Source organism: Cupressus sempervirens, chromosome 3, assembly GCF_028749045.1.
Source record: "Cupressus sempervirens isolate cs-2001-9-10 chromosome 3, ASM2874904v1, whole genome shotgun sequence".
NCBI lineage: Eukaryota > Viridiplantae > Streptophyta > Pinopsida > Cupressales > Cupressaceae > Cupressus > Cupressus sempervirens.
The window spans coordinates 972,041,283-972,062,793 of NC_143120.1; the positions used below are offsets into that span (position 1 = coordinate 972,041,283).

The 21,511-nt window shown below is 35.2% G+C and overlaps 1 long non-coding RNA gene across 20 annotated transcripts in view; it reads left to right on the forward strand.

Annotated features, from left to right (window-relative positions):
• Positions 1-21,511, forward strand: part of LOC149569984 (uncharacterized) — a 65,447-nt gene that overhangs the window by 21,420 nt on the left and 22,516 nt on the right. For 2 of the 20 annotated variants that reach the window (XR_016362853.1, XR_016362840.1), the window contains exons 4-5: positions 11,497-11,591; positions 11,692-12,177. The exons of 10 other annotated variants lie outside the window; for them this stretch is intronic. This is a non-coding gene — a long non-coding RNA (uncharacterized LOC149569984). Of the gene's footprint in view, positions 1-958; positions 1,336-11,496; positions 11,592-11,691; positions 12,178-14,335; positions 14,754-16,177; positions 16,560-21,511 lie in introns of those variants that run through there. 8 more of the 20 variants (XR_016362862.1, XR_016362850.1, XR_016362851.1 and 5 more) reach the window with 5 other exon arrangements.

Sequence of the window (21,511 nt, forward strand, 5' to 3'; positions counted from 1 at the left end):
CCAAAATATTCCCTGCGTAGATAAATTATAATTGTATAATCCATATCATATCAACGCTTTTTGAACCGCATCAGCATGGCCAATGTTGATTATTGCACAAATTCTGTAGTGCTCAAGTAAGATGATCAGTGATCACTTTTTCATGCTTATACTTGCTGCCAAAAACTAGGAATAACAAAATCAGACATAATATCAGCCCAACCTAGTCTGCTAACAAACCGCCATGTTATCTAGATTGTGGGCGTATGCATCATAGTAGCTACGCTTTCAATTTCACATCCTCATCACACAAAATCCCAAGTGTAAAGCTGCATTGATGTTTAAAATGTAAAGGTATTGCTTGTCTAAGAACCACGTTCATCTTCTACATCCTTTTATACCTATAAGATCTCATAATCCTTTTGTTCCCATTTCCTTTCCAATTGATAAGCATGTGTTTACCTGCAATGTTAAATTTAATGTCTTTGGATATCAATTATCTCAAACTGACAGAATACCATGCACTAATAGCAACGGTTCTAATAAAATTTTCAAATCTCCCCTACTAGATAGGTTATAAAAAATATATCAGAAGTCACAGAATCTTGGGAACTACATATCAGAGCAAGTGAGTGCATTATTACACAACTTTTGTAATGCTTCTCTAAGATGGTCATTTCCTGCTTTTAGCACATGTAAGCTTCTCTATTGTGATCCTGCATAAGATTGTCTTTGGTGTTGGTTGATTGAGCTTCTCTAGACCTCGAGCTTAGTAATATAAATCTCTGACTGACCAAATAATCGAATAATAGCAATATTCTCTATCAAATTTTTCCCTGGTAGATAAATTATAATGAGATATGTTCCTGATCACATCAACTTGTTTGAAACTCCATTGTAATGGCAAGTTTTTAAATTATTCCAGATATTTTGTAATGCTCTCATAAGATAGGCACTGACCACTTTTTTGTGCATGTAGCTGAACTGCAGCTGCTTTCACAAGCTAGGAATAAAACACCCGCAGTCATGTATAATTTCATCTCAACCAGCTCTGCTACTAAACCACTATGTGATCGTAGATAGGTTACCCTTACAATTAGTCTCAGGGTTTATGCACTCATAGACCTTCAGTCCAAGAAAAGGAGGTGTGCATCCTTCTAGCAACATTCTCAGTCTCAAGTCCTCCTTATCACGAAAGAATCCCTAAGGTTAAAGCTGCATTGACGTTCGCAACTGTATTTCCAGACATGACAAGTGTAATGAGCTAAGGTAATTCCCTATACCATTGAAACACGAGTTTGCTTCGTATGCATGTTCTTTCCTTTGATCCCTTCTGTCCTAGTATTTCTCTTGGCATTTCTCTGCACTTCTCTTATCTTATTCTTGTTTCTTGTTGTTTGCTCTTCTCGGACACCGTTTGGTGCTCCTTCTTTTGTCAGTTGTCCTGTTGTAAACTTTCAGTCCCATAGACCTTTTGTGGTTTTTTGTTGGACATTAATATTATTATCTTATCTTATCTTACCTGTAACTAATTCAAACCTTCATGAAGTTACAAGCTTTTTTTGTATGTAAGCTCTTTCCATCGATCCCTATTTTCTGTGACTAATTCCAAGCTTATGAAAATTATCACTTATTTCTATTAACTGTCATTTCTTTATATGAAAATGTATTTATAGTGTTTCACATGGACTTCAATAATTGGCTAGAGCTTTCACCAAATGAATTGTACCCGATTCACACAACTAGATTCGAAAGGGTGTCAAAATCAACTATTTTCCATGTGCATTTTAAGATAGTTTGTGACCCTATACATGGTGTCCAGCTAGATTTACTGATTTGACCAAGATTCTTTAGAAAAATTGCCTTTGTTATTTATTCCATAAGGATATGATCTTGTGCTTATTTTGTATGGACAGTTGTTCCAACTTCCTCCAAACCACATATTGTTCCGTTTTCTTTGCAAACAATCCATTTATAATTAGCCAACATTACTTGCCTCATTCAAAAGGTAATTGCATGTTCATATTTCTTTCATACAAAAGAATTTCAAAATTCTCTAGTTTAGTTCCATTCACCATTATGTTTCCCTGTTGATATTGAATTGGAGCACAGGAGAGTTATAGGTAGCATTCCATGCATTGTACTAATTGTTGAGCATTTTGTCTATTATTAGCAATTAAATCACACCATCTGCATACACCAAAAGCGTAAGAAAAATGCATCAAATAAATTTTTAAAACATGCAAAGTCCATCATCAAGATTCAATGTGCTGAATTTAATAAGCTTCAACAGTTGACTAACACAATTCTGATCTAATTGAGAATAATTGAGGGTTTGGATGTGAAAGTGATATGAATAATCCAATCTGATATGATAGAGAGATTTCCGATATATTTTAGATGAATTGCAATCCCACTCGATCTTCCATATATATTATTGTTGTTGTATCTGATATGTCTTCTTCTTGCTTAGGCAATGACTTGGAATGATTCTGTTTTTATTGTACGCTCATGTAATCTTGTTACTTGCCAATGGTAGATTGTTAGTACCTTTCTATTCTGCTATAATGCTTTAAGAGTGCTTAGTTTGCAAAGTATACAAAAATGATCTCTATCCGTTCCTTTGAATGATTGAAACACTTATCTTTAATATGTATCGAGTGGTTAAATTGAACGGACATGTCTCTTGCCATTTGTATCTAATCCATGAACTAAACATTTGGTTCTTCTCCTTGGGTTGAGATTATGCAAGGAGTGCCATTACCAACAAATGCCTAACTATAAGTATTAATATATCTGTTGTATGTGCCTTCCTTAGAATTATGAATTGCTGCCTTCTTCAAGAGTGTGCATCAATGCTTCTCAAATGATGTAGTGATAGGTTCGCTGGTCCATGAATGTGTTATGCAGAAAATCGAAAGCCTTACAAATAAGATGTTTTCTGAGCATTGGCATATCCTCCTTAAACTATGGTTGTGTTTGGAATACAAAACTTGTAATAATTTGGTATAGCTCTGATACCATTTAAGAATTTTCCTAAGGGCAAAATTCACTCAAGAACTAAGAACTCAAACACAAACACAATTGTATACCAAAAATGGATATGATCAATTAATCAGAGTATGTCTTAATACATTGCTCTGTTTAGTATATGATATGATGTGCAAACACACTAGGAGTGCCTGTATATAAAGGCCTCTTAGGAAGCACCTAGAATGTCTCTAGAAACAACCAGGAGATAAGATAAGCATTGCCAACTAAGCACACACCTTATCCAACATTCTAGATGAGTGGATAAGATTAGAAGGTTGTAAACACCATGTGCTTAATTAGTGTGCTAACTCCTGTGTTGTAGACAACATGTGCATAAAAGAGGAGCGGACTCCTGTGTTGTCAACATGACAACTCACAAGAGTGCACAAACTCCTAGGTGACTAATAAATAAATAATAAAAATAATGCATTAACCTAAGTAAACTTAAGTGAGTGTAAATAGTGAATACGTATTTACACCAACACCCCCCCCCCAAGTGCAACTTAGGGGAATGCCCTTAAGCTTACAAAAACTAGGATGAAATGCATGATGGGTCCTGGCTACTAGGCCATGTTAGGTACCCATGTACATAATGAAATGGAATCTCTCATAAAGCAGAGAAAGAGGGAAAACCTCATGGGAAAAACCCTCCCCCAAAAAGAGAGATAAAAGGGGATGCATGGATGGATGGAGTAATCAAAACCCCCCCATTACGACATACATCCAGTATATACAATAAAGAAAAGAAGGAGAAGGACAAAACCCCCTAAGAGGAAAAGGTCCCCCACAAAAAGGAGAAGGAGACAAGGTAGTCCCCCCCCCTTAAAAGTAGTGTGCCGATTAGTGAGAAATGCTCCAACGTAGAAGCTGATCCATGACCTTTGAATGATGTTCCTCACCTTTGGAAGAAACAAATGCAAGGGTACCTGTGAAATGCGTTCCCTGGATGGAGAAGGAATCTCTATGATGACCGATGTCGCTAAAACCTGTCCAAAAGTCCCTATGTCGAAACTGATGATGGCTTCCTCCAATACTACTGAAGAAAAGAACAAATCGAATGAGGAATGATGAAGAACCTGTTTCAAGAAACCAACAGTCTTCTCAAATGTGAAAGAGACCTCCTGCAGATGCTATAAATGAGAATCCACAATCATGCCAACCTGAAAAGATTGATCATGTAGATAATGGACTTGAGGGTCAGAGTGTGCCCTCGCAACAACTGTAGGAGAATCTACCTTAGCAAAGAGAAGCGATAAATCATCATAAAAGTCTCCCATATCCATTGTGTGTGACTCCAAGAACAAAGCTAAAATGTCTGGCAAGAAATCATCACCTGGAAGACTGTGTACTTTGCAGTGCTGAAGTACATGAATCTATCACTGCGGCAAAAGAAGAAGTATCCGCCTCAAAAAGAAGATAGATGTCATCAATAATGTCTCCCACATCTTCAATGTGAGACTCCATGAACAGGCCTACAAGGGCGGGAAGGAAGTCTTCGCATGAAGATAATGTAGGAAGACATAAAGGTTCCTGCTGGCACTGAATTTGAAGCATCTATGGCTGGAACAGGATCAGTAGGAGCAACAAGAGTTGGAGGTGTGATCTCATCTGAAGTTGAGGAAACCATAGCTAGAGTGACTGGATGTAGAATGTCCTCTAGAGATGGAGGAACATAAGGATCTCCATATGCTTCCCAAATAGACATCCAAATATCATAAGGAAAATGTGCCAATCTAAGAGGAGCAAAAGATTCCTTACTCATACTGTTAGATAGAAAGCGACAAAGGTTTACAACATGTTTCCAATTAAAATGTGGTGGCAATGAATAGAGATAAGGAAGCAATTTTGGATGGTCTCTTAGATGGTCAAGTATCAAAGCACTCCATTTGTGATAGTTCCTTGTTGTCAACTGTGGTCTAATACCAGACTGACAAATCTGACAAGACTCCATGAGATCAATCAGTGAACCCCCAAAGAATCAAAGAACTCCCCCCTAATGAATGATTTAGGCACTTGATAGCCACTTGCCAATTTAGGGCCTATTTCTGAAAGCAGTATTTCTGTCCACAGAACCTATAATATGATTACAGATATGGAAAGTAGACAAAAAAAAATGCACTTTCAAAAAAAAACGAAACCTAATTTGGAGTCCAGATGAGCCCGTACTAAGCATTTTAAGTGGCAAAAATCGGGATTTTGGAGTTGCAGAAAAATTCAGAAACAGAGATTTCAAACCACCTGCACCAATGTGTAGATCATGAAATCCTACTCCAAAACAAAAAAACTTGCTCGCAAAAAGGAGTCCGTATGAGGAAGATATCGCTATTTGAAAATCGCTACTGCTGTTATTTTTTCTGAATCGCCGCTGTGCCTCCAAAAATCAAATGGCTCTAGATTTTGCCTCAGATGTCCGATTTGGATGAAACAAAATCCGACTTGAGGGTTTTTGGACCTACTGAATGTGATGCAAATATCTAATTTGCACCGGCTAGCACCAATCTTCACCTGCAAAAAATCTCTCCTATGGCCCTATGGCCAAAAAAATTTCAGAAAATAATGCAGATCTGAAAAAAATAGCAGAGATGCAAATGAAAAAAATGTAAATCTAAAAATTAAATGTACAGATCTGAAATGATCATACCAATTCTGCAAATTGGTCCTTCAGGTACCAGTTTGCAAAAAAAATGCCTCACAATTGACTTTGGCCTAGGGTAGGCAACTTTATAGCCAATTTTCACCGAATCAGCGTTGGACGCAATGGTGAGGTCAGATCTAGCTCTAGACAATCCCAATTTATGCGATACTCCAAAGTAGAACTGCGGTGATGAAGCAAGAAGATGGTCTCGAACGGCTATGTGATGAGAAAATCTCCAAGCTCTGATACCATGTAATACTTTGGTATAGCTTTGATACCATGTAAAAATTTGCCTAAGGGCAAAATTTACCCAGAAACTAAGAACTCAAACACAAGCACAACTATAGATCAAAAATGGATATGATCAATTAATTAGAGTATGTCTTAATACATTGCTCTTATCAGTCTATGATATGATGTGCGAACACACTAGGAGTGCCTGTATGTAAGGGCCTCGTAGGAAGCACCTAGAATGTCTCTAGAAACAACTAGAAGATAAGATAAGCATTGACAACTAAGCACACACCTTATCCAACATTCTAGATGAGTGGATAAGATTAGAAGGTTGTAGACACCATGTGCTTAAACCTTATTTAAAAGCTTACATTCTTTTGGGTGTAAGGTGGTTGTTCTAACTTAGTGGCACCACCCTTACTAATAAATATCCTCATAACAACTTGTTCTGCTACTAAACCAACATGCAATCTTGCATAGACTGTTGATGGTTTCTAAGCTCATACAGACCGAGACCTTAGCAGTTCAAGCTTTATTCAGGTCTTCTCTGCAGATATAGGAGTATTACCTATATTTTTCCCTGATAGATAAATTAATAAGAATAAGTTCCAGATGACATTGAGGTTTTTTTAACTTCATCATTACAGCTAGCATGTGAATAGCTGCAAACATTTTATCATAATCCAGCAAGATGCTCATTGACTACTTTTTCATGCTTGTAGCTAAGACGCACGTGCTTCCACAAACTACAAACAACCTCCTCACTAATAAATATCATCCTAACCTGCTCTGCTGTCAAACCACCATGTGATTCTTCATAGATTGTTGCTGGCCTAGCAATCCAAGCTCCAGATTTGAGAAGTGTGAATGAGCAGAGATATTGCTTGTGAATGAGAACTTAATGCATTTTCACATCCTATCTAGACTTAGCAAGACCCAACAGTCCCTCTGTAGCAAACTCTTTTTCATTTGTTGTTGATGTGTTTAACTTACCTGCAAATTCTCAATAAATTAAGCTATAGTTGCACATATATCATCTAGATCTTCCACTCCTGCTATTCCATGCAAGTTTCTGCAAAACATTATGTTAGAACAAACATACAGAAACAAAAATTGAAACCTGCAAAGTTAACCTTGATGTTTCTGGATATCATGATAGATAGATAGATGGAATTTTAACGTCCATGAGGCTAAGCATAGCCTATGGGACAGCCTTCCCACTAAACCAACTTAAGTAATTCGGTTCTTTTTCTGTGCAAGTTGATGATGAGCCCACCCAATTGTTCAACATTCTCCTTGCTGAATAAGTCGTGCCAAGAGCTGTTAGATATAATATCTGCAAATTCAACCCTGCTGTCCCTGTCATTTATCTTAAACTGACCAAACCTTATCCAGTAATAGCACTATTTTCTATAGAATTCTCCAAGGATAGATCATTTATCAAAAATAAGTTCCATATCACATCAAGGTCTTTTTAATAATTATGAGTACTGTGTGAACTATTGAACAAACTTTGTTAACATCCAGTAAAATTGCCATTGACTACTTTTTCATACTTGTACATGGATTGCACATGCTCCCATAAACCAGGAATAACACCATCAGTCATAAATATTTTCATCTGAAACTGCTCTGCTACAAAACAACCGTCTGATCATGCATAGAGTGGCTTTGCTGATGCTTTCTAAGCTTCTAAAGACCCATACTCTAGCAGTTCAAGCTCCAGACTAGCAAAATTTAAATGAGCAAAGGTATTGCTTGTGAATGAGAACCTATTGCATTTTAACATCCTATCTAGACTTAGCAAGACCCTTCTGCTGCCACCTCTTTTCGTATGTTGTAGATGAGTTTACCTGCAAATACTCAATAAATTGAGCTATAATTGCTCGTATACCATCCATATCTTCCATCCCTGCTATTTCATTAGTCTGTGCAAAACATTATCTTAAAACAAAATATACGAAAATAAGAATATTGAAACCTATAAAGTTAAATTTGATGTCTCTGAGTATCACTTATCTCAAACTAAATAAATGATGTTCAGTAATATCTGCTGTAGAACTCTTCCCTGATAGCTGAATTACTGAAAAAGATGTTTCAATTTGGAACTGCATCATTAGCTAGATCCAAAAATCCTTTTATTGCCAGCTCTTTCAAAAGATGTAGATGCGTTGACTTGGAATTGTTCAATAAATTGAGCTACAGTTTCCCATATACCATCAAGGTATTTGGAACTGCATCATTAGCAAGATCCAAAAATCCTTTTAATGCCAGCCCTTTTCAAATGATGTAGATTCATTGACTTGGAAATGTTCAATAAATTGAGCTACAGTTTTCCCATATACCATCAAGATTTTCATTCCCTGCTATTTCATTCAAGTTCCTTGTAAAACAATTGCCTTAAAACACATACGCAAAAAAGAATACTGAAACTGGCATAGTTAAATTTGATGGCTTTGGCTATCATTCAATGTAAATTGACCAAATGGTCTTTGGTATTCACTAACAGGAGTGTTCCAATAAAAGTCTCCCTTGATAGATTAAATACTGAAAATATGTTCCAGATCACATCCATCTTTCAAATTGCATCAGTTTGTGAATTGTTGCACAATTTTTGTTAGCCTTCAGTAAAATGGTTGTTGACTACTTTTTCACGTGTGTATTTGAATTGCACCTGCTCTCACAAACTATGAAAAACAACCTGTCATATATACCAAGACTTAGCAAGACCCAAATTCCTCTGTAGCCAGCTCTTTTTCATTTTCTGTGGAAAAGTTTAGCTTACCTACAAATTCTCAATAAATTGAGCTATAGTTGCTCATATATCATTAAGATCTTACATTTTTGCTATTCCATTTAACTCTGCAAATATTATCAAGACCCTTCTGTTGCCACCTGTTTTCGTTTGCTGTAGATGTGTATATTTGCAAATGCTCAATAAATTGAGCTATAGTTGCCGTTAGTAGAAATCATATCAATATCTTTGGAACTGCATCATTATGCAATCGTATGGATTATTGTGCAAATTGTTTAATGGTCAAGTAAGATGATCATTGACTACTTTTCCATGCTTGTACTTGCTTACACAAACTAAGAATAGCACCCTTGGTCATACATATATCTTCAACCCAGCCTACTCTGTTCCCAAACCATCATGTGGTTGCATAAATTGCCTTTGCTGCTTGTTTCTAAACTTCTTGAGATCTGAACCTTACCAATCTGAGCAATTAAGGTATGCATAACCATAGCAATGCTTTCACTCTTGAGTCCTAATCACACAGAATCCCCAACTTTAAAGTGGCATTGACCTGTCCAATTGTAGTTTCAGACATGAGAAGTTTAAAGGTATTGCATGTGACTTAGAAACAATTGCATCTGTTTCATTCTTTCTAAACCTTACAAAATCCATCATGTTTCTCCCAATTTATTACAATTGATGTGCATGCATTAACCTGGAAGTTCTCAATATTATGAGCTATAGTCGCCCATACAGCATGTAGATCTTCCATCCCTGCAGTTTCAAAGAGACTCTGTGAAACAATTATCTTAGAAAGTATATATAGATATATAGAAAAAAGAAAATTGAAATCTAGAAAGTTAAATTTGACATCTTTGGGTCTCATTTCACTTACAATAGTAGATTGCCATACACATAGAAGTATTTCCAGAGAACCTTTTTTCTTCAGAACTGCATCATTATGACCAGTTCAATTATGGAATAATTCTGTAATGCTCTAATAAGATAATCATTGACTACTTTTCCGTGCTTGTACCTGAGGTGTAATTGCTCATACAATATCAAATCATATCATTATTTCCTTCAAAAATTTCCTGGGTAGATAAATTATAAATACCATGTTCCATGTCATATCAATGTCTTTCCAACTGCATTAGCATGGTCAATTCATTGATTATTGCACAAAGTAAGATGATCTGTGACTACTTTTTCATGCTTCTACCTTCTCCCTAAAAATAGGAATAACAACCTGAGTCATCATAAGTTCAGCTCAACCTGCACTGCTACAAAACCACCATGTGATCCTATAAATTACCTTTACTCGTTTCTAAGCTTCTTGGCATGTTGACCTTACCAGTACAAACTGTGGACATAAGCATCATCACACAGAATCCCTAAGCTTAAAGGTGCATTGATGTTTGCAACTATAATTTCATACTTGAGAATTGTACAATGTGAAGGTATTTTTTGTCTGAGAACCACCTGCATCTTCCACATACTTTTATAGCTATGAAGATCTGATAATAGTTTTGTTCACGTTTCCTTTTGAATTGATGTGCATGTGTTTACCTGAAAATGCTCAATAAAATAAGCTACAGTTGCCCATATACCATGTAGACCTTCTGACCCTACTATTCCATTTATCTGCTACAAAATTATCTTAAATATGTATATGCAGAGAAAGAGAGAGAAACGGAGAAAATCAAAGCCTGCAATGTTAAATTTGATGTCTTTGGATATCAATTATCTCTAACTGACCAAACACCATCCAGTAATAGCAAGGGTTCTAATAAAAACTCCCCTGCTAGATATATCCAATGCCACATCATCTTGGGAACTGTATAATCAGAGCGTGTGCATTATTACACTTACTTTGTAATGCTGCACTAAGATAGTCTTTTACTACTTTTAGCACATGTAGCTAAGTTGTAGCACTTATATTGTGATACCGCCTAAGATTGTCTTTGCATATAATTTATGAGCTTCTCTAGACCCAGTCTTTAGTGTCATATATCTCAAACTAACCATGTAGTATCATTTTGTAGCAGTATTCTCTATAAAAAAATTCCCTGACAGATAAATTATAATAAGATATGTTCCTGACACATCAATTTGTTTGAAAATGCATTGTTATGGAAAGTGTGAATTATTGCACATATTTCATAATGCTCTGATAAAATGGGAATTGACTACTTTTTTGTGCATCTTGCTAAACTTCAACTGCTCCCACAAACTAGGAATAACCAACCCTCAATCATTAATATTTTCATCTCAACCTGCTCTGCTACTAAACTACCATGTGATCGTACATAGAATTCCATTGCGACTAGTTTCAGGGTTTATGCCATGTAGAACTTCACAGTCCAAGAATAGGAGTTATGCATCCTCCTAGAAACGCTCACTCTCAAGGCCTCCTTATCACAGAAGAATTCCTAATGTTAAAGTTGCATTGACCTTCACAACTATATTTCTTGACTCGACAAGTGTAACAAGCAAAGGTAACTCTCTATACCATTGAAAACACGAGCTTTCTTTGTGTGCATGTTCTTTCCTTCGATCCCTTCTGTAACTAATCCAAACCTTCACGAAAACTACCACTTATTTCTAGTAACTGTCATTTCTTTATATGAAATGCATTTATCTTGTTTCACACGGACTTAATTAATTGGTATAGATGTTACGCCAAATGAAATGTACCTGATTCACACAACTGAATTCAATAGGGTGTCAGAATTAACTATTTTCTATGTGCATTTCAAGATAGTATAAGACCCTATACATTGTGTCTTGGTAAATTTACTGATTTGGCCAAGATTCTATCAAAACTTTTCCTTTGTTTTGTATTCCATGAGGATATAATCCTGTGGTTATTTTGTAGGGAATTATTGTTCCTCCAAAGCACATGTTGTTCCTTTCGCTATGCAAGCAATCCATTTATAATTAGCTAAAATTCCTTGCCTTAGATATTAAAAGGTAATTGCATTTTCAAATTTCTTCCCTTCAAAAGAGACTTCAAAATCATCTTGTTAAGTTCCACTTACCATTATGTTGCCCTGTTGATATTGAATTGCAGCACAAAAGATTTATTAGAATCACTCCATGCATTGTACATGAATTCCAATATGATTGAGAATTGGTCCATGCGCGTTTGGATGTGGAAGTGTTATGAACAATCCCATCTAATATAATAAAGCAATTCCCAATATATTTTGGATGAATTATAATTCCTGTCGATATTCCATACATTAGTGTAGTCGTATCTGTTATGTCTTCTTCCTGCTTAAATGGTGTCTTGAAATGATGCCATTTTTATGATGGGCTCGTGTGATCTTGTACTTGATAATGGTACATTACTGGTACCTATCTATTCTGCTATAAGGTTTTAAGAGCACTTAGTTTGCAATATACATAAATTGATCTCTGTTCCTACCTTTGAATGATTGAATGGCCTCTCTTTAATATGTAATGAGGGGTTGTATGCAACCAAAATTTCTATTGCCATATTAACATATGTGTTGTATGTATGTGTTTTAGATCTATGAATTGCTTCCTTTATCAAGTGTATGAATCAATGTTGTTCAAGTGATGTAATGATAGTTTCGCTGCTCCAAGAATGTGTTCTACAGAAAATGTGAAGCCTTATTAGTAAGATATTTTCGGAGCAGTGACATCTCCTTGCTTGCATTTAGATGATAGAACTGTCTTACTTCCTCCCTTTTTTACAATTCAATTCCCCCAATCTCATTTGCTGCCTTAGGTATGCCTATAACCTTCATCTTGGTGGAAAGATATGTCTCCTTTTACAGTTATGTCTCTTTAAGGAGTGGTGCTGTTCTTTATATTAGTATTTCTTATTTTAACAAATTGCTGCTTGTAACGAATGTTTTTTATATACAACTGCTCCTTGGTGAACAATTGGTTCTAATAGGATCACTCCATTATTATCAAATCATTGCTTCAATTCTGAGCACTGTTGAGTTTATACAATCATTGTTACTCTTATCACCAATTTCTAATTATTATTCATGAGCTGTAATAAATCGATTATTTCCTGAGTTTGCTGCCTCTTTTCTTAGTAATATCAGTCTATTCAATATTGCATATTCTAATTGCCTCTCTGATGACATGCTTTTAATGTCAGATTTCTTCTGTTATAGCATCTCAGTTTTCACAGAATTTTGATGTCTTACAAGATGGCTTTCTGACGAATGATACTAATCTAGAAATCCCTCATGTCAAGGATATTTCACAAACTGGCGATGTGGTATCCAATTATAGCAATATTTCCAATTATTTTTTTCTCGAGTAGATATATTATAAATAATATGTTCCATATCCTATGAACGTCTTTGGGACTGTAACATTATGACAATCGTACGGATTATTGCAAAAAAAATTGAACACTCAAGACGATCATTGACTACTTTTTCATGCTTATACTTCCTTAAACAAACTAGGAATAACATCCTCGGTCATACATTTATCTTCAACCCGACCTGCTATGCTCCAAACCATTATGTGGTCGCATAATTGGCCTTCGCTGCTTGTTTCTAACCTTCTCAAGATCTGAACCTTACCAGATCGAGCAATCAATGCATGCATAACCATAGCGTCACTTTCACTCTTGAATCCTAATCACACAGAATCCCCAAGCGTAAAGCTGAATTGAGCTGTCCAACTATAGTTTCAGACGTGAGAAGCGTAATAAGTAAAAGGTGTTGCTTGTGACTTACAACCAATTGCATTTTATTTTTCATTCTTTCTAAACCTAAAAAATTTAATAATCTGTTTCTTCCCAAAATTTTACAATGGATGTGCATATATTTACCTGGAAATGCTCAATAGAATGAGCTATAGTTGCCCATACACCATCCAGATATTCCATCCCTGCATTTTCACTCTAGATTCTCCCTCTATGTCCTGTGCTGAATTATTCCACAAATTCCATAATGCTTTAATTAGATGATTATTGACTACTTTTACGTGCTTGTACCTGAGGCATTATTGCTCATGCAAGCTTAGTATGATGCTCTTGCTCACCGATTTGTTTGTCCAACCCTGCAATGATAACAAACCACCATGTCATGCTGCTTCATTGCCTTCATTGCTGATTTGTAATCCATTGCATACCCAAACCTTAGCAGTCAAGAAAAGGATCTAATGCATCCTGTTTGCAACAATTTCACTCTTTAAGTCTTTCTTACCTCATGAGGCATATCAAACACCAAAAGACATTTTTTTTCAGTGTGAAGAAATTATGTGAATTATAAAAAAATCCATTCTTGCAGACCAGACAAACCAATGTTCAATATTGTAAACTCGCAAAAATATCTCTTTAGTCATCTCCTCCAAAGGATGTGATATTCCCACTCATCAAACCTAGATGTCTAGACAATAGCACTAACAATTTTGGGCAAACATCAATTAATCATGTATGCATTCCCATCTTAATGTTCAGAATTTAAAAAAACAAAATTTAGTTGATTAAAACTTTGTAAAATCCCCACAACTCACTTCTTTTGCTCCGGATGACCATTACCGAGTGTCAATTTGCAGTATGAATTGGTGCTTCATATAGAGAACTTTAATTTATAATAAAAGTTTTATGGTAATTGGCATTCTTCTTGGTCACTGTTTTAACAAGCTGTCAACTCGACAAATTAGTAATTGTAATGCATAAAAGGCTCATGCCATAATCAATTCTTTTGCTCTTTCAGGTTCACATAAAATTAAGTCACCATGAATCTTTTAAGCATCGAGAGCTGCCACCTAAGATGTTCAGACTTTGATTGCACCAACCATGTATAGGATGCGCAGAGTACCCTATTTCACTTTTGTACAACATTAAACGCTCACCAGAAATAGTTTTGATAGCCTTCACAATCTTTATTAATTGTTATAGTTGCTGAACCTCTTCCTCTGAAGCATCGGCAACAGTGAAAAACAGAAACGTTTTTTATTTAATGGACACTTCTAAAAACACATGAAAAAAAGAAAAAATAAAGCTGCTTGAATGATATCAAACATACTGCCACAATCTGTAGAGCTTAGAAAAATATTATCGTAGTAAAAAATGTGGCTAAGAGCTTGCAATTTTTTGTTAAAAAAAGAGAATTTGAAAATTAGAAAGGCAAATTAACCGTCTTCACAAAATTTTCATTTTTCTCTTGTATTAACGATGGATCATAAAAATAGAACCACAAAAAATTCAGTGAAATGTGACAAGCCAGCTACATTCTATTAATGTATGGATTCCAGGCAACCATGAATAAAAATAATGGCACATTTATAGCAGGATCAAAATAAATGGACACAGTCAGTTTGAACTTGTTAAGCAGATGAACGTTTTACTTCTCCATTTTACAAATACCTTTTATGGACTACTACATTGTGAACCATGTAAGTTTTTATTGAATGTCTACTTAAAGGCTTAAAGTCCCTTCCAAAAATAGAAGTACAGAGGGCCTACAAGTACACATCACCTTATATGCTCTTTTCAATTTATGTTGATGTGTTTATTTGGTAATACTCAATAAATTGAGCTAGAGTTGTATTAGACCATCATTAGGATCATCTGTCCCTGCTAATCCATCCAAGTCTCTACAAAAAAATCAAATTAAAGAAAACAATAAATATAGAAAAAGAAATTTGAAGCCTGCAAATTTAAATGTGATGTGTTTGGTTATCATTTATCTCAAACTGACCAAATAGTATCCAATCATATCAATGTTTCCTCCAAAAAAAATCCTGAGTAGATAAATTATAAATATTAGGTTCCAGAATCCATATCATATCAACGTTTTTTGAACTGCATCAGCATTGCCAGTGACTTGATTCTTCACAAATTTTGTAGTGCTCAAGTAAGATGATCAATGACTACTTTTCACGCTTTTACTTGCTACCCAAAACTAGGAGTAACCACCTGAACTATAACTTCAGCTCAACCTGCTCTGATACCAATCCCCCATGTGAATCTTGCATAAATTGCCTTTACTCCTTTCTGAACCTCTTGTTACATAGATGTTACCAGTCCAAACTGTGGACATATCCATGCGATGCTTTCACTTTTACATCCTCATCACAAATAATCCTTAAACTTAATGCTGCATTGACATTTACAACTATAATTTCAGACTTGAGGAATGTAAAATGTAAAGGCATTGGTTGTCTGAGAGTCACCTGCATCTTTTACATCCTTTTATACCTACGAAGATCTTATAATCCTTTTGATCCCATTTCTTTTTCATTCATTTGCATGTGTCTACGTGGAAATGCTCAATAAAATAAGCTATAGTTGCCCATATACCATACAGACTTTCTGACCCTACTATTCCATTTGAGTCTCTGCAAAATAATTATCTTAAACATGCATATACAAACAGAGAGAGAGAGAGAGGGAGAGAATCAGTGCTTGAGAGTTTGGAGGTGGAATTGTTATGAGCAATCCGATCTGGTATGATAAAGAGATTTCTGATATATGTTGGATGAATTACAATTGCAATCGATCTTCCATGTATATAATATTGTCGTTGTATCTGATATCTCTTTCTTCTGCTTAGGTGATGTCTTGGAATGACACCGTTTGTATTGTGTGCTCTTGTGATTATATTACTTGCCAATGGTACATTGCTGGTAACTTTTTATTCTGCTATAAGCCTTTAGGAGGACTACGTGTGCAACATACAAAAAAATTATCTCTATTCCTGCATTTAAATGATTGAAAGACTTCTCTTTAATATGTAATGAGGGGTTGTACGGAACCAACGTGTCTATTGCCATTTGCACCTATGCATATAACTATTTGTTTGGTTAACTGACCGTTCTTCTCCTTGGGTGGTGATTATGCAAGGAGTGCCATTACCAATGCTTAATTGTAAGTATTAACATATATGTTGTATGTTTGTGTTTTACAATAATGAATTCTTGCCTTCTTCAAGTTTATGCACCGATACTCTTCAAGTGATGTAGTGATAGTGTCATTGCTCCATGAATGTGCTATTTAGAAAACGTAAAACCTTATAAATAAGATGTTTTCTAAGCAATGACATCTCCTTGTTTGTGTTTGGATAATAGAACTGTCTGTTTTGCTGCCTTTCTTATGATTTGATTCCTCCTCTCTCATTTGATGCCTTACGTCTACCTACAACCCTCATCATGGAAATGCAAAGACATGGCTCCTTCTACAGTTATGTCTCTTTGCAGAGTGGTGGCTGTTCATTGTATTAGTATTTCCTGATTAAACGGGTTGCTGCTTGTAGCTAATGTTTGTTATACATAACTGCACCTTGACAAATGATTGATCTTAATAGGATCATTGCATCATGATCATATCATTGTTTTAATTCTGAGTGTTGCTGAGTTTATACAGATCGTTGTTACTCTTATCATCGATTTCTTCTTATCATTCATGTGCTGTAATAAATCAAATATCTCAAGAGTTTGCCGCATTTTTTCTTAATCATATCAGTCTATTGAATATTGTATATTATACCGGCCTATCTGATGATGTGCTTTTGCTGTGAGATTTCTTCTGTTACAGCATATTAGGTTTGAAAAAATCATGAATAGTTATCTAGAAATCCTTTGTGTCAGGGAGACACAGACTGGCCAGGTGGTATTTGATAATAGCAATATTTCCAATAAATCTTTCCCAAGTAGATATATTATAAATAATATGTTCCATATAATATCAATGTCTTTGCAACTGTGTCGCTATGGCAATTGTATTGGTTATTGCACAATCCTTCGAATGGTCATGTAAAACGATCATTGACTACTTTTTCAATGCTTGTACTTCCTTACCCAAAGTAGGAATAACACGCTTGGTCATACATATATTTTAAGCCCAAGATCTGAACCTTAATAGTCTGAGCATTTGAGGTATGTCTTTGCAACTGCGTCGTTATGGCAATTGTATTGGATATTGCACAATTTTTTAAGTGGTCATGAACAATGATCATTGACTACTTTTTCATGCTTGTACTTCCTTACCCAAAGTAGGAATAACACCCTTGGTCATACATATATTTTAAACCCAGGATCTGAACATTACTAGTCTGAGCATTCAAGGTATGCGTAACCACAGCTATGCTTTCATTCAAGTCCTAATAACACAGAATCCTCAAGCTTGAAGCAGATTTGACCTGTCCAACTATAGTTTCAGACTTGAGAAGTATAATTATTAATAAGTAAAGGTATTTGCTTGTGAGAACCAATTGCATCTGTTTCATTCTTTTTATACCAAAAAAAGTTTGATAATCGGTTTCTTTTCCATTTTAACAATTGTTGTAGATGTTTTTACATGGAAATGCTCGATGTAATGAGCTGTAGTTTTTCCATGCACCATCTATATCTTCCATCCCTACAGTTTCAATCCAGACTTTGCAAACAATTATCTTAAAAAAAAATATATATATATATATATATAGAAAAAGAAAATTCAAACCTGGAAAGTTAAATTTGATGTCTTTGGGTATCATTTCTTTTACAATAACAGATTGATATACACTACCAGAAGTATTTCTCGTAAAAATCTCCCTTAACTGTCTTCAGATCTGCATCATTATGACCAGTGGTGAATTATTGCACAAATTCCGTAATGCTTTAATAAGATTATCATTGACTATTTTTCCGTGCTTGTAATTGAGGCGTAATTGATCATACAAACTTAGGATAATGCTTTCTGTCACAGATTTGTTCCTCCAACCCTGTTATGATAACGTACCACTTTGTCATCCTGCTTAATTGCCTTTGTTTCTGATTTCTATGCTTTTCCAAACCCAGACCTTAGAATTCCAAGCAAAGGACCTAATGCATCCTTTAACCAAGTTATGAACACGTTATCTCTTTAGTGACATCTTTTCCAAGAGGATGTGATATTTCCCATTCCTAAAACCTAGACAACTAGACAATAGCACCAACAATTATGCATTCCCATCTTAGCGCTTAGATGTAAGTCACAGAATATAGTTAGTAAAAACTTTATGAAGTCCCCACAACTCGCTTCTTTTGCTCTGGATGATATCATTATGAAGTGTCAATTTGCACTATGAATTGGTGCTACATATAGAGAGAATTTATAACATCAATTTTGTTGTAATTGTCATTCTTCCTTGTTACCATTCTAACTAGCTGTCAATTGGACCAAATTAATAGTTGTACCGCATAAAAAGCTAAGGCTGTAACCAAGGCTGTATCTTCATCCCATCCCGTTCTATTGTGATCCTGCATAAGATTGTCTGTGTTGTTGGTTATGAGCTTCTCTAGACCCAGAATTTAGTGTCACTTATCAATTAGTAGCAATATTTCCTTATGTTCCTGACCGCATCAATCTGTTAGAACCTGTGTTATTATGGATAGTATTTGACCAAGATCCTGCACAAGATTGTTTGTGTTGTTGGATATGACCTTCTCTGGACCCGGATTGTAGTATCATTCATCAGTTAGTAGCAATATTTCCTTATTCCCCTGAGAGATAAATTATAAAATTATGTTCCTGGCCACATCAATGTGTTTGAACCTGTATTATTATGGAAAGGATGTGAATTTACTAATTTAACCAGTTTTCTGTAGAAAATTTTCCTTTTTTTTTTGTACTGCTGCAGTAAGATGGTCATTTACTACTTTTCACGTGTACTAAGTTGCAGTTGCTCTCTCAAACTAGGCATATCACCCTCAAGTCATAGATATTTTCATCCTGCTCTACTGTGATCCTGCATAAGATTGTATATGTTGTTGGTCATGAGCTTCTCTGAACCCGGACCTTAGTATTTATTGATCAGTAGCAATATTTCCTTATTTCCCTGATAGGTAAATTATGGAAAATTATGTTCCTGACCACATCAATGTGTTTGAACCTGCATTATTATGGAGAATATGTAAATTTACTAATTTAACCAGGAGTCTGTAGAAAATTTTCCTTCAGTTTTAATTCCACAAGGATATGCTCCTGTGCTTATTTTGTAGAGAAACTTGTTCCCCCAGACCATCTATTGTTCCTTTTCCTATGCAACAGTCAATTTATAATTAGCTAAAATTTCTTGCCTCAAATATTAAAAGGTAATTGCATTTTCAATTTCTTTCTTGCATATGGGACTTCACAATCATCTAGTTTAGCTGCACTCACCATTACGTTGCCTTGTGATATTGAACTGTAGCAAAGAAGATTTTTAGAATTCACTCCATGCATTGTACTGATCTTTGAACTAATACCAGACCATCTACATACACCAAAAGCAAAAGAAATATGCATCAGATAAAACATACAGAATTCGTAATCAAAATACAACATACTGAATTTTGTAAAATTTTAATATCTGGTTAACCCTTTTAAATGTTGAACTGAATTGTCAAATCTAATATTTGAGAATTGATGAATAGGATTGGGCAAAAATAAACTATAAAATTTTCTTTGCCAGTTTTGTTTTTCAATGTTCATATAAGAAGAGACTGTTGATTGACAGAGAAAATAGTTCATTTACAACTGAACATTTTTGATAAAAATAGCCCATAATATTATTGTGGCTATTGATTTTTTGGAATGGTGAACATTTTTGATAAAAATAGGCCATAATATTATCATGGCTATAGAACGGATTGCATTTGCGACTTTTAAGGAACCTTATTTAAAAGCTTACATTCTCTTGGGTGTAAGGTTGTTGTTCTAACTTAGTGGCACCACCCTTACTAATAAATATCCTCATAACAACTTGTTCTGCTACTAAACCAACATGTGATCCTGCATAGACTGTTGATGGTTTCTAAGCTCCTACAGACCGAGACCTTAGCAGTTCAAGCTTTATTCAGGTCTTCTCTGCAGATATAAGAGTATTACCTATATTTTTCCCTGATAGATAAATTACTAAGTTCCAGATGACATTGAGGTTTTTTTAACTTCATCATTACAGCTAGCATGTGAATAGCTGCAAACATTTTATCATAATCCAGCAAGATGCTCATTGACTACTTTTTCATGCTTGTAGCTAAGACGCACGTGCTTCCACAAACTACAAACAACCTCCTCGCTAATAAATATCATCCTAACCTGCTCTGCTGTCAAACCACCATGTGATCCTTCATAGATTGTTGCTGGCCTAGCAATCCAAGCTCCAGATTTGAGAAGTGTGAATGAGCAGAGATATTGCTTGTGAATGAGAACTTAATGCATTTTCACATCCTATCTAAACTTAGCAAGACCCAACAGTCCCTCTGTAGCAAACTCTTTTTCATTTGTTGTTGATGTGTTTAACTTACCTGCAAATTCTCAATAAATTAAGCTATAGTTGCACATATATCATCTAGATCTTCCACTCCTGCTATTCCATGCAAGTTTCTGCAAAACATTATGTTAGAACAAATATACAGAAACAAAAATTGAAACCTGCAAAGTTAACCTTGATGTTTCTGGATATCATGATAGATAGATAGATGGAATTTTAACATCCATGAGGCTAAGCATAGCCTATGGGACAGCCTTCCCACTAAACCAACTTAAGTAATTCGGTTCTTTTTCTGTGCAAGTTGATGATGAGCCCACCCAATTGTTCAACATTCTCCTTGCTGAATAAGTCATGCCAAGAGCTGTTAAATATAATATCTGCAAATTCGACCCTGCTGTCCCTGTCATTTATCTTAAATTGACCAAACCTTATCCAGTAATAGCACTATTTTCTATAGAATTCTCCAAGGATAGATCATTTATCAAAAATAAGTTCCATATCACATCAAGGTCTTTTTAATAATTATGAGTACTGTGTGAACTATTGAACAAACTTTGTTAACATCCAGTAAAATTGCCATTGACTACTTTTTCATACTTGTACATGGATTGCACATGCTCCCATAAACCAGGAATAACACCATCAGTCATAAATATTTTCATCTGAAACTGCTCT